Consider the following 18,151-nt stretch of genomic DNA (forward strand, 5'->3'; position numbering starts at 1 on the left):
CTGACCCTGACCATCACTACACCCAACACTGGACCCCCACCCTGACCATTGCCTGCACCTGACCCAACCCCGACACTGACTCTGCCCACCACCTGACACTGACCGGCCCTGACCCAACCTGGCCCTAGCCACTGACCCAACCCTGACCACTGCCTGTGCCAGACCCGGAACCCTGACCCTGGCCACCGCCTGAACTGACCCTGGACCCCGACCCTGGTCACCAGTGACACCGACCCAACCCTGACCCTGACCACCACCTGCTCCCACCCACCCGGACACCGACCCTGGCCATCTATGACACTGACCTGGACCCTGGCCCTGGCCCCCACCTGACACTGACCCTGACTCCAACCCTGGTCGTAGCCACTGACCCGCTCCTTACCCTGGCCACCTCCTGACACTGACCCGACCCTGGACCCTGACCCTGGCCACAGACTGCACCCAACACTAGACGCTGACCCTGGCCACCACTGACACCGACCCGACTCTGAACCCTGACCACCACCTGAACCACGACCCTGACCCTGGATCAACACTGACACCAGACCCAGACCCCGGAACCAGACCATGGCCGAAACCCTGGCCTTGGCCACCCTGAACCCCTAACCCGAACCTGATCCCCAACTAACTTTGCCCCAGACCATGACCCAGGCTGGCCTGAACCCTGACTCTGACTGAAGGACCCTGCCCCAGCCACCACCTGAATCCTGACCCAGGCCCTGACCAGGGATTCTGACCCCAGCCACAGCCTGAAGCCCAACCTGACCCTGCACCCTGAAGGTTGACACTGACCATAGACCCAAAAACCGGCCCTGACCCTGGACCCTGGATGTTGGCCCTGGCCAGCACCCACACTAACCCTGGACCCTGGTCTGACACTCGCCTGAACCCTGACACTGACCCCGGACCACCAACCTCAGCCAAGGCCTGAACAACAACCCTAACCCTGGGACCCAGGGACCCTGATCCTGGCCACTGCCGGAACCCTGACCCCTACTCAGACCCCAGAACAACCCTGACCCTGGCCTGAACCCTGACATTGACCCTAGACCCGAACCCCGACACCAACCCAGACCCTGGGACCCTGGGACCCTGGCCCTGGCCACCGCCTGACCCTGACCCTGAACCTGACCCAGGCCTGAAGCTTGACCCTGACCCTAACCATGATCCCAGCCCGAACCCTGACCCAGACCTTAACCCTGACCTGGGCCACGGCCTGAACCCCGGCCCCAGGACCCTGACCCTGACTGCACAGCCATGGGACCCTGAACCCAGACCCTGGCCTAGAGACCCTGGCCTCGCCCCAGCCCCAACCCGTGACACCTGCAACTGCCTAGACCCCCGTGGGCCCCTGTCCCTGGCCGCGGAAGCCCAGCCACAGCCACGGGACCCTGGCGTGGACCCCAATCCCTAACCCCGACTCTGGCCTGGACCCCGACCCCAGGCCATGGGTTCCAAGGATGCTGTTCCCATGACCCTGCCCCTGACCCAGACCTGGTGACCCCAGGACCTGTCTTCCCTTACACCCCCGCCCCAGGGCCCTTCCCACCACCTACCACTGGCTGCCTGCCCAGCTTCTGCCTCTCAGGACTGAGGGTGCCCCGGGGTTCCCAGGAACAGGGTCCCCCTGGCCAAGGACACCCCTGTGAGCAGAGCCTGGGGAAGTCTGTCCACCTTAAGACAGGAGGAGGCAGTGCCCAGGCCCAGCACGTGGCCAAGTCCTGGGAAGCTTCTCTGCCGAGATAGCATGCACAGCGACTGTACCACCTCACAAGGCCCCCCCATTCTGGGACGTTAATATGCAGTTCCTTCATGCCCCGTCACTCTTTCTGGGTCCTTTATTACGTCTGAGCTTGGGGGAAGGAAGTCAACTTTAGATGACAGACAGTGACAGAGTGTAACATTTTATAAGCACACAGCTATACAATCCAGTTGAAAAACTGGAACATAAACGTATCAGGCAGATGATAGCAAGCCAGTGTTTGTACTACAAATGAAGCAAAATGGGGATAAAGGTATAATCCCCTCTCTAAAAAACACTGCTTATGGACTGGGGGGAAAGGCTAAATTATATATATATTATATATATATATATATATATATATATATAAATGCATTACAGTGCAGTCACTGACATATGCAGACAATTTCATTATGTACCAGACCCCAAAGTTTTCTTCCTGTCCCCTCCCTCTCCCTTTCCTCCCAGAGTCCTTTGCTGTGGTACAGTACCCCATGTCCATCCATGTGTCACCCTGTGCTCTCCCTCCCTCCCAGAGTCCTTTGCTGTGGTGCAGTGCCCCATGTCCATCCATGTCTCACTCTGTGCTCTCCCTCCCTCCCAGAGTCCTTTGCTGTGGTGCAGTGCCCCATATCCATCCATGTCTCACACTGTGCTCTCCTCCCTCCCAGAGTCCTTTGCTGTGGTGCAGTGCCCCATGTCCATCCATGTCTCACTCTGTGTCTCTCCCTCCCAGAGTCCTTTGCTGTGGTGCAGTGCCCCATGTCCATCCATGTCTCACCCTGTGTTCTCCTCCCTCCCAGAGTCCTTTGCTGTGGTGCAGTGCCCCATGTCCATCCATGTCTCACCCTGTGCTCTCCCTCCCTCCCAGAGTCCTTTGCTGTGGTGCAGTGCCCCATGTCCATCCATGTCTCACCCTGTGCTCTCCTCCCTCCCAGAGTCCTTTGCTGTGGTGCAGTGCCCCATGTCCATCCATGTCTCACCCTGTGTTCTCCTCCCTCCCAGAGTCCTTTGCTGTGGTGCAGTGCCCCATGTCCATCCATGTCTCACTCTGTGCTCTCCTCCCTCCCAGAGTCCTTTGCTGTGGTGCAGTGCCCCATGTCCATCCATGTCTCACTCTGTGCTCTCCTCCCTCCCAGAGTCCTTTGCTGTGGTGCAGTGCCCCATGTCCATCCATGTGTCACCCTGTTCTCTCCTCCCTCCCAGAGTCCTTTGCTGTGGTGCAGTGCCCCATGTCCATCCATGTCTCACCCTGTGCTCTCCCTCCCTCCCAGAGTCCTTTGCTGTGGTGAAGTGCCCCATGTCCATCCATGTCTCACTCTGTGTCTCTCCCTCCCAGAGTCCTTTGCTGTGGTGCAGTGCCCCATGTCCATCCATGTCTCACTCTGTGCTCTCCTCCCTCCCAGAGTCCTTTGCTGTGGTGCAGTGCCCCATGTCCATCCATGTGTCACCCTGTTCTCTCCTCCCTCCCAGAGTCCTTTGCTGTGGTGCAGTGCCCCATGTCCATCCATGTCTCACCCTGTGCTCTCCCTCCCTCCCAGAGTCCTTTGCTGTGGTGCAGTGCCCCATGTCCATCCATGTCTCACTCTGTGCTCTCCTCCCTCCCAGAGTCCTTTGCTGTGGTGCAGTGCCCCATGTCCATCCATGTCTCACTCTGTGCTCTCCTCCCTGCCAGAGTCCTTTGCTGTGGTGCAGTGCCCCATGTCCATCCATGTGTCACTCTGTGCTCTCCCTCCCTCCCAGAGTCCTTTGCTGTGGTGCAGTGCCCCATGTCCATCCATGTGTCACTCTGTGCTCTCCCTCCCTCCCAGAGTCCTTTGCTGTGGTGCAGTGCCCCATATCCATCCATGTGTCACTCTGTGCTCTCCCTCCCTCCCAGAGTCCTTTGCTGTGGTGCAGTGCCCCATGTCCATCCATGTCTCACTCTGTGCTCTCCCTCCCTCCCAGAGTCCTTTGCTGTGGTGCAGTGCCCAATATCCATCCATGTCTCACACTGTGCTCTCCTCCCTCCCAGAGTCCTTTGCTGTGGTGCAGTGCCCCATGTCCATCCATGTCTCACTCTGTGTCTCTCCCTCCCAGAGTCCTTTGCTGTGGTGCAGTGCCCCATGTCCATCCATGTCTCACTCTGTGCTCTCCTCCCTCCCAGAGTCCTTTGCTGTGGTGCAGTGCCCCATGTCCATCCATGTGTCACCCTGTTCTCTCCTCCCTCCCAGAGTCCTTTGCTGTGGTGCAGTGCCCCATGTCCATCCATGTCTCACCCTGTGCTCTCCCTCCCTCCCAGAGTCCTTTGCTGTGGTGCAGTGCCCCATGTCCATCCATGTCTCACTCTGTGCTCTCCTCCCTCCCAGAGTCCTTTGCTGTGGAGCAGTACCCCATGTCCATCCAAGTCTCACCCTGTGCTCTCTCTCCCTCCCAGAGTCCTTTGCTGTGATGCAGAGCCCCATGTCCATCCATGTCTCACTCTGTGCTCTCCTCCCTCCCAGAGTCCTTTGCTGTGGTGCAGTAGGCCATGTCCATCCATGTCTCACTCTGTGCTCTACTCCCTCCCAGAGTCCTTTGCTGTGGTGCAGTAGGCCATGTCCATCCATGTCTCACTCTGTGCTCTACTCCCTCCCAGAGTCCTTTGCTGTGGTGCAGTAGCCCATGTCCACCCATGTCTCACTCTGTGCTCTACTCCCTCCCAGAGTCCTTTGCTGTGGTGCAGTACCCCATGTCCATCCATGCCTCACCCTGTGCTCTCCTCCCTCCCAGAGTCCTTTGCTGTGGTGCAGTGCCCCATGTCCATCCATGTCTCACCCTGTGTTCTCCTCCCTCCCAGAGTCCTTTGCTGTGGTGCAGTGCCCCATGTCCATCCATGTCTCACCCTGTGTTCTCCTCCCTCCCAGAGTCCTTTGCTGTGGTGCAGTGCCCCATGTCCATCCATGTCTCACCTTGTGTTCTCCTCCCTCCCAGAGTCCTTTGCTGTGGTGCAGTGCCCCATGTCCATCCATGTCTCACTCTGTGCTCTCCTCCCTCCCAGAGTCCTTTGCTGTGGTGCAGTGCCCATGTCCATCCATGTCTCACTCTGTGCTCTCCTCCCTCCCAGAGTCCTTTGCTGTGGTGCAGTGCCCATGTCCATCCATGTCTCACCCTGTGCTCTCCTCCCTCCCAGAGTCCTTTGCTGTGGTGCAGTGCCCATGTCCATCCGTGTCTCACTCTGTGCTCTCCTCCCTCCCAGAGTCCTTTGCTGTGGTGCAGTGCCCATGTCCATCCATGTCTCACTCTGTGCTCTCCTCCCTCCCTCCCAGAGTCCTTTGCTGTGGTGCAGTAGCCCATGTCCATCCATGTCTCACTCTGTGCTCTCCTCCCTCCCTCCCAGAGTCCTTTGCTGTGGTGCAGTAGCCCATGTCCACCCATGTCTCACTCTGTGCTCTACTCCCTCCCAGAGTCCTTTGCTGTGGTGCAGTAGCCCATGTCCACCCATGTCTCACTCTGTGCTCTACTCCCTCCCAGAGTCCTTTGCTGTGGTGCAGTAGCCCATGTCCACCCATGTCTCACTCTGTGCTCTACTCCCTCCCAGAGTCCTTTGCTGTGGTGCAGTACCCCATGTCCATCCATGCCTCACCCTGTGCTCTCCTCCCTCCCAGAGTCCTTTGCTGTGGTGCAGTGCCCCATGTCCATCCATGTCTCACCCTGTGCTCTCCTCCCTCCCTCCCAGAGTCCTTTGCTGAGGTGCAGTGCCCCATGTCCATCCATGTCTCACTCTGTGCTCTCCCTCCCTCCCAGAGTCCTTTGCTGTGGTGCAGTGCCCCATGTCCATCCATGTCTCACTCTGTGCTCTCCCTCCCTCCCAGAGTCCTTTGCTGTGCTGCAGTGCCCCATGTCCATTCATGTGTCACTCTGTGCTCTCCCTCCTGATCCCCACTTTATTAAGTCCTGCTATAAGTGAGACCATTTGGTGTTCGTCTTTCTCTTTTTGACTTATCTCATTTAACATGATGTCCTCATTTCATCCAAGAAGACCAAAGGGAGACAGCCTCATCATTTTTAACAACTGAGTAGTAATCCATCCTGTATGTATATAACAATACTTCTTAGCCCCTCATATGATGTTGGACATCTGGGTTGCTTCCAGGTTCTGGGGGTTACAAATTGTGCTGCTGTGAACACAGGTGCACACAGATCTCTTCTGACAGGTGTTTTTGTTTGCTTTGGGAAAATCCCAAGGAGGGGAGTTGCTGGGTGGCAGGGTAGGTCCATATCTAGTGCTCCAATAAGTGTCCAATTTGCTGTCCACAAGGAGGGACCACTTTCACTCCCACCAGCAGTGCAGAAGTGACCCCTCACCCCACATCCTCTTCAATATTTGCCGTCTCTGTCTTTTCTGGTGCATGACAGTCTCACATGGTAAAGTGGTATCTCAGTGCCTTTATTTGCATTTCTCTGATGAGCAGTGACTTTGAGCGCCTTCTCTGGACATCTCCCTCGGTGAAATGTCTGTCCATGTCCTGGCCCCACTTTCTAATGTGGTTGCTTGGTTTTGTTTGTTTTGCTTAGTGTACTGAGCTCTTTATGCATGTTGGTTATTAGCGCCTTGTCTGATGTGTCATGTAAAGGTCTGCTCCCTTGCCGCAGGCTGCCCCGACCAGCAGGGTGGTGAACAGGGACTAGGAACCCAATGAGACCTGAAATGAAAGAACATGAGACACGAAGAATGACAGCAAGACAAGTTTCTGATCAAGCTGCAAATTTTTATTGTGTTCACAGGCATTATAAGGCTTTGGGGAAGGAGAGGGAATGCTGGAGGATGGGGGAGGGGGAGCAAACTTCAAAGCGGAATGTTCCTTGCAACAAATGGCAGGAACCAAACTGTGTGTTGACTCACTTGTGTTGACTCACTTGATTACTGATAAATGGTTTACCTAAGGGGAAATGGCCTGCCCAGGGGGGAATTAACACTTGTCTTGAAGGGTTCCGTTGTCTCAAAGCTTATCATCTATAAAGCAGAGAAATGGCTCCTGGCAGCAGGCCGTCTTTCTGTTTGGGCGCCGGTAACCTTGCTGTGCAGAAGCTCTTCAGTTTGGTGCAGACCCATTGCTTTATTATAGCTATTGTTTTCTTTGCTGTTGGATTTGAATCCTTGAAGGCTTTCATAAATCATAAGTCATGAAGCATTCTGTCAATGTTTTAATCTCTGTATTTGATAGTTTCTGGCCTAATGTCCGTGTCCTTGATCCACGTGGAGTTGACTTTTGCGCATGGTGATAAGTGATGGTTCAGCCTCGTTACTTGCGTGTCTCAATCCAGTTTCCCAATTCTATTTGCTAAAGAGACTCCTGATGGAATTGGGGTTCAGAGCCCTCTGGTCATCTCCCCTGACATTTCTCCCCCTCTGGGAACAGGGACCCAAATTCTTTATGGGGAGCAGAAGGTGGGAGTTCTGGCTTCTGTCATTGCTTCTCTGCTGGACATGGGTGTTGGCAGGTGGATCCACACCCCCAGCCTGTGTCTGTTTTTCCCTAGTGGGGCAGGGCTCTGGGGAAGGAGGGGTTCCAGGATACATTGGTGAGGTTGTCTGTCCAGGGAAGTCAGGATGGTGTCATGGCAGCATCTGCAACTTGGTGGCTGAAAGGCGGTAAGATGTAAACCAGTGCATTTCATTTTTTATGGCCACATAGTACTCCACTGTAGACTGGCTTTTATTTTAGCCATGTCATTAGGTACCATCACATATGGAAGGTGGTGTACAGTATTGTATGTATGACCACGTTTCTGTCCATAACACTCACTTCTCAGTCAAGTTCCTGAAGTGACAGATTCTGTTGCGTCAAAGAGTGTCTGAGCGAGACCATGAGGATGTGATGTGTGTTGCAGGTGGGTGCTGAGCCCTGCCTGCGAGTGGATGTGGGTAGGGCCTCCTGAAGCTGGCTCAGGTTATTACTATTGAACCCCTGACTGCAGGTAGGGCCTCCTGAAGCTGGCTCAGGTGATCACCATTAAACAACCCCTGACTGCAGGTAGGGCCTCCTGAAGCTGGCTCAAGTGATCACCATTGAACAACCCCTGACTTCATAGACAAAGACTGAGTCATTTCCAATTTTGTCATCGTATTGGTAAAGCTAAATCTGTCTTCATGTGTCACTAGTCACATATGTTGCTTCTGAATATGCGTTGATTATTCATGGAGGATGGCTTTTCCTTGTGAGCATGGTCCTTTTTCTCAGTGACTTACGTTGCCATCTGACTTTGCCACCGCCAGGGCCTCACCACTCTGAAATGACTCCTTTATACAGAAAGACAGGCAGAGGGGCTGGGTGATGGCGCACCTGGTGGAGCACACGTTACAACACACAAGGACCTGGGTTCAAGCCCCCAGCCCCCACCTGCAGGGGGAAAACTTTGTGAGTGCTGAAGCAGGGCTGCAGGTGTCACTGCCTCTCTCCCTCTGTTTTCCCTTTCCCTCTAGATTTCTGGCTGTCTCTATCCAGACCATAATAAATATAAGAGGGAGAGAGAGGGAGAGGGGAGAAGGGAGAGGGGAGAGGGGAGAGGGGAGAGGGGAGAGGGGAGAGAGAGGCTTTCCTTCAGTGTGATGAGACTTGACCTCAAACTGGGGTCAGAGACACTACCTCAGTGAGCTCTCTGGAAGGTCCGGCTGGCTGTTCAATGATAGTAACCCCCTTGTTTCCAAGTATGTGTCAAATATTATTTCTACATGTGTCATTTGCTAATTCTGTTTATAGGAATGTTATACATCATTTTATCCATCTGTTGGACCTGTTTTCATTTGTGCTCTTTTAAAATCTCTCATGAATTTTGAACAACGGTGGCCCTGAAGAGGGGAGTTCAATGCTGAGGCTGCTGCTTGTTGAAGTCCCAGCCTCAGGCAGGGCGCTTGTCTCCACTCCAAACTCTGCTGAGCTCCAAGTGGCGGGCTGTTTCTCAGGTCACTGCCCACTCCATCAGAAAAGGGGCCCTGGGCACCAGGGAAGACGGGATCTGTGCCAGCTCAGCTGTCAGGGATCTGAGTCTTGCTCAAGAACAACTAAAATGTAGTGAGTCGAGTACATTCCGCTTGTCTCCAAGCTGCTCTGTCCCCAGTTTTCCCTACCTTGAGAGGGGGAACTGCCATCGAAGTTTGCCGTGTCTTTCTTCCACTTGGATTTATGTGTGCTCTAACAGGGGTTTCTCATGGTGCATGTTAACTGGACCCACCCCCAGTGGAGCCCCCTTTTCCTTTTCTCAGTTTGATTGGGCTCCAGGTAGGTTGAGGAGAGGTTACCTGGCCTCAGTCCCCATCTAATCCAGAAACATAGATGTCTTCACGGCAACATTTCTAAGCCCCTAGTGAGCACTGGTATTTGGGGACAGACTCGTGTGTGGCCAGTGTTTATACATGGCATTGGTAGCAGGGCTGGCGTAGGACTTCCTGCACAGACCTCAAGCTGGTGGGACAGACACGAAGCCTGTGCCACATGGTCACGTCAGAGGTGTGTAATCCGGTCTGCATGGAACTGCTGAAAATCACTGGGACTCTCTGAGGTTAACTGCTTGCTCCAGAAGAGCGAGTCCTTGAGCTTGTTCCTGTCTGACAAACATACTCAGACACAGAAATGCATGTATTGTAGAGGTAAGCATTCTCCAGCTAACCCCTGAAAACTGGAAGCTTATTCTCCTATGTAACAAAACCCTCCGGGCCTGGGAGGTGGTGCATCTAGTTGACTGAACATGTCACAGTGTGCAAGGATGCGGGTTTGAGCCCCTAGACCCCACCTGCAGGGGAAGCTTCATGAAGGTAAGGCAAGGCTGCAGGTTTCCTGTCTGTATCTCTAGGGACAGTGACAGAGATCACTCCATTCCCTCTCAGATTCTGGCCATATCTAGCCAATAAATGAATAAAGGTCATTAAAAATAATTCTCCCAATAGGGTCCAGACGGTGATGCATTGGCTTAGGCACACATGTTACCATGAGTGAAAATTAGGGTTCAAGTCCCTGGTCCCCAACTGCAGGGGAAGGTGTACTGCAGGTGTCTGTCTCTCTTCCTCTCTTCCTTTCTACCTCCCCCTTCCTTCTCAATTTGTCTCTGTCCTATCAGAAAAAATAAATAAATACTAAAACATTCCAAATATAGAACTTCCTTTACCAGCATGAGATTTGTTCTAATCTATCTACATAGGACTGTCTAAACAAAAAAGATAACAGGGCCATTTCATTTTTAAGTGTGGTATTTGGAATTGTGCAACGTGCTGGGAACATATGTGTGGCTGTTCGCTTTCCCTTTATCTGAGCGGGTAAACAGCGGCGCGCTATGCCAGACGCTGCACAGCGCAGTCTAGCCCGCATCAGAGTTCAAGGACCACAGCAGTGACGTGGGTAGGTGGCACCTCCTTCCAGAAACACAGGCAGCAGAGTGGAGGCAAGCTTGGAAATCTTGATTGTGCAGACTTCTTCTGCAAGATCAACAGGACAGGCTCCATCTTTTCCTTTCTATAGATGATTTGTCATGACGACTTTTCTCCTTGCTTCTTCCCATATCCATAAGTTGTCTTTCTAAGATGCATGGTTTGCATTGGTCCGACTCTGAGGCTTGGCCTGCAGGCCCTAAGCCTTTCATGTCAAAACAAAGTCAGAGCCCCACATCCTCACGTCACTATGGCTGGGTAGCTGCTAAACAGGAACGAATGAGCTTCCTTTGAAAAGAATAAGCTCTGCTTTCTTCACTGTTCCGGGAAGATGATCCTGGCGGTGGTGTGTGTGTAGCTTGCCAAGATTTTTGACTGTCAGCCAGTCAGAAGAATGAAGGCAGATGGGAAGTTTTCTTCCTAGCTTCAGGGAAAGTGTCTTCATTCTGCATCCATGCTGGCCTGCACTTACACCTTTGCTGGAATGTGATCTGCTCTCTGTCTAGTGAGAACGGTGCATTGCCTCTACAGGTCTGTCAAATCTGGACGTAAGTTTGATGCCACTAGAACAGGATTTAAATCCATCAATCAGGGTCACTTTGCTTTTTGACACAGTAGGCCATGGTGACTTTTGTAGTCATCCTGCTGTTGGAGCAAGTGCTAGTGAGACAGGGACATTTGTCTTCTCCTCCTGTGGGGAGTCACAGAATGTGCCCTGGACTCAGATGCTCTAAATTCTCGGAGCCTGGATTAGACACCGAGACACGCTCACTGCCTTAGAAGCTGAGTTCTTTGCTGCCGAGACGATTCATGTCTAGCTGTAACTGTGGAGACTTCATTCTCTGTGTCACTCGTAAGCCTCTGACGGCTTTTCCATGGCAGGGATTTTCAGTACCCATTTGCTTTTCAGGCAAAATCAGTACCCACGTGCTGAATTTGCAGAGAACACTATCTTAATTCTCAAATATTGGTTTCAAATCCATGTTTATGTTGCGTTGCGAAAGTGTTGTTTTTATCATCCTCATCCTCACTGGCAGAGCCTGGTGTGGGGTGATTGCCCCTGGTTTGTCTTCTGAGTCTCACTTCTAACCCAGGGCCTTAGCCAGGAGTAGGCCTTGCAGGAGGCAATTAAAGTCTTTGAAGTAAAACTGGCCTGAGTGTGATAAACCGTCATTTCTCCCCCAGCTTGTGCCGTGTGAGAGTCCAGAAGCAGTGCAGCAGCTCTGGGTGTGTCTCTCAGGACTTTGTCTCCCCACCTTCGGGGGACGGGGGACGGGATGGTCTGGACTGTGGGTGGAGCTGCTGTTACCAGCATCTTACTCCAGGGCCAGGAAGGACACACGGAAATAGACACTCTACTCTCTGAGGAGCTTTTCTGCAACATGATGTCACTGGGGAAACACAGGTGTCAGGAACGGCCTTAGTTTACAGAGATCTTACTCGGCAGGAGGGTACTGGTGTTTTAGTACTGAACAGGGGGACTGGAGCTTCAGTGCTGAACAGGGGGACTGGTGCTAAGTAGATGATCAGAGGCCAGTGTGGAGGAGCTGGTGCCACCCCGAGAAATGTCTGGGTGTCCTACTTCTTTCCTTGCTCGGAGGGCACTGGCACTGACCCACCCAGCTTGGGGTGAAAGTGGCATTTTGCCTCAAGAGCAGCCTGGTCCCTGTGCTCTGCCCAAGCTTCTGAGTGACCCACTTGGGTTTGGACTGAGGAACTGTTCAGCTAGTTTTCCAGAAGCTTCTAAGTAGTCCAGCTGGTGCTACAGTGTGGAATTCATGAGCCGTTGTTAACTGAGCCGACTCACTGAAACTGCAGCTCTCAGAAAAGCTTGGCGCTTCGTAACTCTTGGGACATGAGAAGTCAGGGCAAGAGATCCCAGCAGGAGAAGGAATTCCCGGCTCTGTGTCCTGGCTGCCTTTCCCACACATGTTTCAGACTGGTTTCCACACCTCCCCAGGCCACGCAGAGTCCTTTTCCAGCATGGAATCTGCTTACATGCAGCAAGTGATGGGCTCTGGTTTGGAGGCCAGCTGTGGACAGGAAGCAGTCTGCGGATGTAGCTGCGAGGCTGGGTTTGCTGCTGGAGCTCTTCACTGGCAGTGAATGTTAGCGACCAGAACATGCAACAGCAGACACGTTTGTAAGGCCACTTTCTTGAAAGTCTTCCTGGAAAGAAAAAAAAAAGCTGTACGTCGTGGCTCTTTTCTTTCTTTGCTCATGAGACGTCCAAACAAGTGTTACTTCTGTCTGTGTTCAGAGGGCAGCAGTGCCTCACCGGGACAGTCAGCCGCTCTGCCAAGGACATGGCCCGTGTGCCCGCCCAACCTCCCCGGCACTGGGGGCAGCTTGACTACTACGGCGTCTGTCCCTTTCCTCTGGCTCTCTGGCTCTGTCTTTCTCTTTCTGTCTGAAAAAAAATCATCTCAGAATGGAGAAGCCCTACTGACAAAAATGTTATTCAGTAGATTTTTCTAATCCAGAATATACCTTTCTTATTTTCCTTTTTTTCCCTTCCTTCCTCCCATCTTTCCTTTCTTTCTTTGTCTGCTCTTTCTTTTCTTCCTTTCTTCCTTTTCTTTCTTACGTTTTTGTCGCCAGGATTGTCACAGGGATTCAGTGTCCGCATGACACCGTTGCTGATTCGGTGCCTGCGTGACATTGTTGTTCCTCGAGGCAGTTTTCTGTTTTTCTTTTAGATACAGAGTGGACGATGGAGAGGAAGTGAGTGAGGGGCAGAGAGGAGAGACCCCACGGCTTGTGAAGCCCCCCATGTAGGCGCTCTGCTGTGCTGGCCTGGGGCCTGAGCCTGGGAGCCTGGCCCGGGGCACCGTGCAGACTTGACTCACGGGTGCCTGCTGGTCCCCGAGCTTTGCCGGCCGCTTTCTTGCATAGCTGTAGTGAGTGTGGACACTAGAGACCACGATAGTCTCACTGCATGCTAAGTCCATGAACACTACCTCGCTTCTCATAAAGGGATCTAACTCAAAATTAATACACGGGTGACAGAGACCTTTTCAGCAAAGTTCTCAGCAGGACTGATCACACCGCTGAGGCCTTTAGTGCTTAAGACGATCAGGACTGAACACAGGTGTGTCCCTGAGGTCAGATGGCTCTGTCGTATATACGTTTCCCAGGCTGCACTCGGCAGCTGTTCCAGCTGCTCTCACTCAGTCCTTGCATCGGATTAAGCGCACTTCCTTACGTTTACCCAAATAAGGGTCTCTTCTGGGCCAGGGAGATGATGCCGTGGTTATGCAGACTCAGCTTGCTGCCAAAGGCCAGAGGCCCCAAGATCAACCCCAGGGCATAACAGGGACCTGGTAATGATAATCATACTCATAGCTATTATTGATAATACTAGTTATCATAATGGTGATTATAGATCACTCTCTTCTACCAAGTAGACCTTCAGCCAGGTCTTTGCCTTTTGTTTTTTCCCTGTGACTTTAAGATCTTCCTTTTATAATCAAGAAATTGGGGGCAAGGGTAGATAGCCTAATGGTTATGCAAAATGACTCACACCTGAGGCTCCAAAGTTGACATAAAGACATAGAAAGTGTTTGGCCACGTGCCAAACCGGATAGACTAAATGTTTTGTGAGTCTGCGTGCCATCAGAATATAAAACTGTGTGTGTGAGCTCAATTTCATAAAATCTATGCACCCAGAAAAAATAGAAAGAAAAGATTCCAAGACGGCAACCATTCTGTAGATTGCATACTTACGTGTTTACCTATAGTCACTCTGTCTGCATTTGAGAAGCTTTTTGTGATGAGCTAGCATTACTAGGACTTGAGACTGTCGCCCCCCCGCCCCAACTCCTCTGGGTCTCCTAGAGGTAGAGCATGAAATGATGGTCTTAAAAATTAAAAAGCTTTGAAGGCTCATCTTCTATGTAGATTTTCATGAGAACTTCTCCACTTAAGAAATAAAGAGATGAAGGGTGGTGACACACCTTGTGCAAGGACCTAGGTTCAAGCCCCCAGTCCCCGCCTGCAGGAGAGAAGCTGGGTGAGCAGTAAAGCAGGTCTGTAGGCACCCCCCCATCTCTGTTAAAAAAAATGTTAGCCAGCACTGATGGATTCATAGTTCAGACACTCAGTCCCAGGCAAATGAATAAATAAATAGGGCTGGGTGGTGGTGCACCTGACTGAGTGCACATGTTACAGGACACAAGGACCCAGGTTCAAGCCCCTGGTCCCCACCTGCAGGGGAAAGCTTCACAAGTAGTGAAGCAGGGCTGCAAGTGTCTCTCTCTCTCTTTCTCCCTTTCTATCGCCTATCTCCTCTCAATTTCTCCCCGTCTCTATCCAATAATAAATGAATAAAAATATCTTTAAGGGAGGGGCAGAAAGAGAGTTTATCAGGTAGAGTGCATGTGTTGCTGTGGGTGTGACCCAGGTATTGGCAGTGCCAAGCACGGCAAGCGGTGACGTTCACTTCCGGGATGACTCTGCCTTTCTCTGTGTCCTTTCTCTCTCTCTCTCTTTCTCTCTCTGTCTGTATGGCTGAGAAAAATGTTAACTTGGAAGCAGTGACACTATGTGTGTGAGGCCCTGGCTCAGAGAAAAATTACTTGATATTTTTTCCTGACTGATTCAAATTATAAATAATAACTTTGCTTTCTTGGTAATATGTTAACACTTGAGTTATTCCAATCTGTAGATTGGAAATCCTGGCATTGGGCCTTCAAAATAAAAAAGGTCAATTTGACCTTCCAAATTGGGAAATTTTGAAGCCAAATTCTATTTGGAAATTAAATTTCCAAAGCAGAGTTCGTACTGGATAAGTAAAACGTGAAGTTCCTTCCCCCAGAGCTCCTTTCTCCTGGAGTCCAGCTCAGCCAACAACCTTTTGCACTGAGCAGAGTGTCATCTCCTTGCTTGATCCCCTGCCCACCAGTCTCTCACTGGGAACAACACCCATATTCCTCCTCAGACTCCCATCCACCCCTGGGGCTCCCTGTTTTCTTCAGATTGAGAGTGACAATTTTGTAGTGCAGAGCATCATTCATATTCTTCCCCCCAAGGAAGTAGACTGGAGGCCAAAGAACTGTAGACGAGACGGTAATTTTCTTGCCCTTGTTCTGTTTGGTTGCCATGGTATATGGAGTAGGATCCTAGCAGTATACTCATAGAACTAGGGGAATTCCATCAGGGAAGGAATGAGGGGAGAAGATGCACAAAAAAACAAACAAACAAAAAAACAGAGACAAGACACTCAGGGACTCTGGGAGGAAATGGAAGGTGGTGGCAGGTAGTCGCCAAGGTTCGTGGTTCCTGGTTCCTGGCTGTTCCTTCTCCAGTCTCTCTGGAGGCCTAATTCTTCTCCTGTTCTTGGGCTTGGAGAGCTATGCTCCATGCTTCCAACAAATACCCCTTCACTGAAAGGGACTATCCAGTTGTTCTGACAAGCAAGTGTCAAAGTCCTTCATGAAGTTTCATTGTAAGACTACACAAATTACTTTAGTTCAAAGTTATATACACTTAAAGTTATTAGTGATTTAATAATGATTGCCTCTTGGTTGGGCAGGTCCGTCTAACTAGTTCTGACACATATGCTTTGATTGGTTATGATGTGGTCCAACTAGACTATTCCATTGGTGCCCAAGACTTTCCAGACCTCTTTCCCTAGCACAGCCTGTGTTTGATGGTGATCATTTTCACGGCTGCTCTGTCTGATTCCGTCAGACCATGTCCCAGAATCAGACGTGGCAGAGCCACACGCCAAAGGGGCAGGTAACATGAGCAGGAAAGAGGACATTCTTGTTATGTTTCTAAGTTCTGTGGGGACTGTTATTACAGTACAAATGTCATCTATAAAATTTTTGTGGTGGGCAGGCATTGGACACCTGGTTAAGTGCACACATCACAGTGTGCAAGGACCGAGGTTCAAGCCCCTCATCCTCACCTGCAGGGGAAAAGCTTTGCAAGTGGTGAGGCTGGTCTGCAGGTGTCTCTGTCTCTCTCCCTCTCTACCTCTCCCTTCCCCTCTCAGTTTCTCTCTGTTTCTATCCAGTAATAAATAAAAAAATATATTTTTAAAGCCAAAAAATTCAAGTTTTGTGGACCTCCCAGGCAGTTGATTCTCCTTCAGGGTCTTTAAAACTGGAAGAAAAAAGAAAACCATTTCTTAGGTCAGGCCCTACAAAGATGCATCATAGTCTGCATTTTCCCAGGAGCCACGGTTTCCACATCACCATGGTGAAACTCAAACACATTTTCCTCATTCTCAGCTGATCTCAGTATTTGCTTTGGATTTTATTCTTTCATCTGAGATGTGAGTAACTTTTATTAGGCCTTCTGCTTTTTCCCTTCACTAGCTGAGCCAGATGTCCCACACAAGGAGTAATGGAGTCTCTCTTTGCTCTATCCCCCAAGTTAACGAGAATGTCTTAGCATGAATTTGGTCAATGGTTTATTACAGATCTCCCTGTCATATTAAGTGCCCCTACATTCTTTGCCTAAGTTGTGTAAAATTATAAACTGTTACCCAGATATCATTTGAAAATGTTTTACCTTTTTCTTTGAATCCCTGGCACAAGTCTTTGATACCTTTGTCTTTATGGGTTGTTGCCTGCTGACAGTAGGTAAGCACTGAGAATGTCAACTGACATCATTCTATGGTTTGATTCATGATGGTGGTAGTAACAGTTACATTGGATTTTAGAATATTGGAGTGCACGGCAAGTTTTTAAAGTGAAATGCTCCTGAGTCCATGTTCATTTTCACTGGGATTCTGATGACTTTATTTTTGCTATCCAGAGTTTCTTTAATTCCCGTGTGTTTATAGAATAGATGCTGGAATTTGGCACATAGAAACTTGTCTGGTCTGTGGCATATTTCTTCTGTTGTTTTTTTTCTAGCCTTGATTAAATCTGCTACTCATCAACTCATGTACACACCAGTGTCCAGTTTGATGTCCTGTCCCTATGGGCCCATTTGAAAATGATTTGTGTCCATATTTAATAACTCAAGCATGCATGTGGGTGGAAAAACTCTGTGGCCAATAATCTGAGATTAAGTTCTTTTTTGACCTTGCAGATTTTCTGTGATTTGGCTAGACTGCAGTGAAAATAACCTAAATGCTACTCAAGCCTCCATGTCTGTCTTCTTAAGGTTTCAGTCTAAGACACTGGAGTAAGTAGTTAAAATAAATGAGACATTAAATATGATTCCTGTGTGTCTGTCACACTTTTGTCATTGTTTTTGTTTATTTTTAATCATTGGGTCTATAGAGTCATCAAATATAATTTGAAAATATAATTTGAAATCCCTACCACAGTGTCTACTGTATAATAGCCCAATATTTATTTGGTAACATAAGTTAAAAAATAAATATTTATATTTTTATTTCTTAGTTACATATTTAGATTTCCTGTAATAATACTTAAATGTTATTAGTTGAATCTACATGTCCAATACTTAACTATTAGAATTAAACAAGTTAGTAAAATGATTCACTTTTTAACCTAGTGAAGTCACAATTTCTTTGCTCTTCAATTTAAAACTGTATTTTATTTTAAAGAAAGAGATGTGTGTGGGAGGGGAAGATTTTGTCAAAGACTTTCTCTGCATCTATTGATATGACCATGTGGTTTTTGGTCTTGCTTTTATTGATGTGGTGGATCATATTGATTGATTTACGTATATTAAACCAACCTTACTTCCCTGGGATAAACCCCACTTGGTCATGATGAACAGTCTTTTTAATATACTGCTGTATACAGTTGGATGGAATTTTATTCAATATTTTAGCATCCATGTTCATCAAGATAATTGGTCTGTAGTTTTCTTTTTTTGGTTGTATCCCTGTCTGCTTTTAGTATCAGAGTGATGTTGGCTTCACAGAAGCTGGAAGGGAGTATTCCTGTGTCTTTAGTCTTTTGGAAGCCTTTTTTAAATATTTATTTCCTTTTGTTGCTATAGTTATTATTATTATTGTTGTTGATGTCATTGTTGGATAGGACAGAGAGAAATGGAGAGAGAAAGGGAAGACAGGGAGAAGGAGAGAAAGATAGACACCT

General features: G+C 49.8%; 1 protein-coding gene across 1 annotated transcript in view; it reads left to right on the forward strand.

The window, feature by feature from the left end:
- SVEP1 (sushi, von Willebrand factor type A, EGF and pentraxin domain containing 1) overlaps positions 1 to 18,151 on the forward strand; it is a 215,554-nt gene that overhangs the window by 1,523 nt on the left and 195,880 nt on the right. The window lies entirely within an intron of this gene.

Source organism: Erinaceus europaeus, chromosome 10 (assembly GCF_950295315.1).
Source record: "Erinaceus europaeus chromosome 10, mEriEur2.1, whole genome shotgun sequence".
In the NCBI taxonomy this organism is placed as follows: domain Eukaryota; kingdom Metazoa; phylum Chordata; class Mammalia; order Eulipotyphla; family Erinaceidae; genus Erinaceus; species Erinaceus europaeus.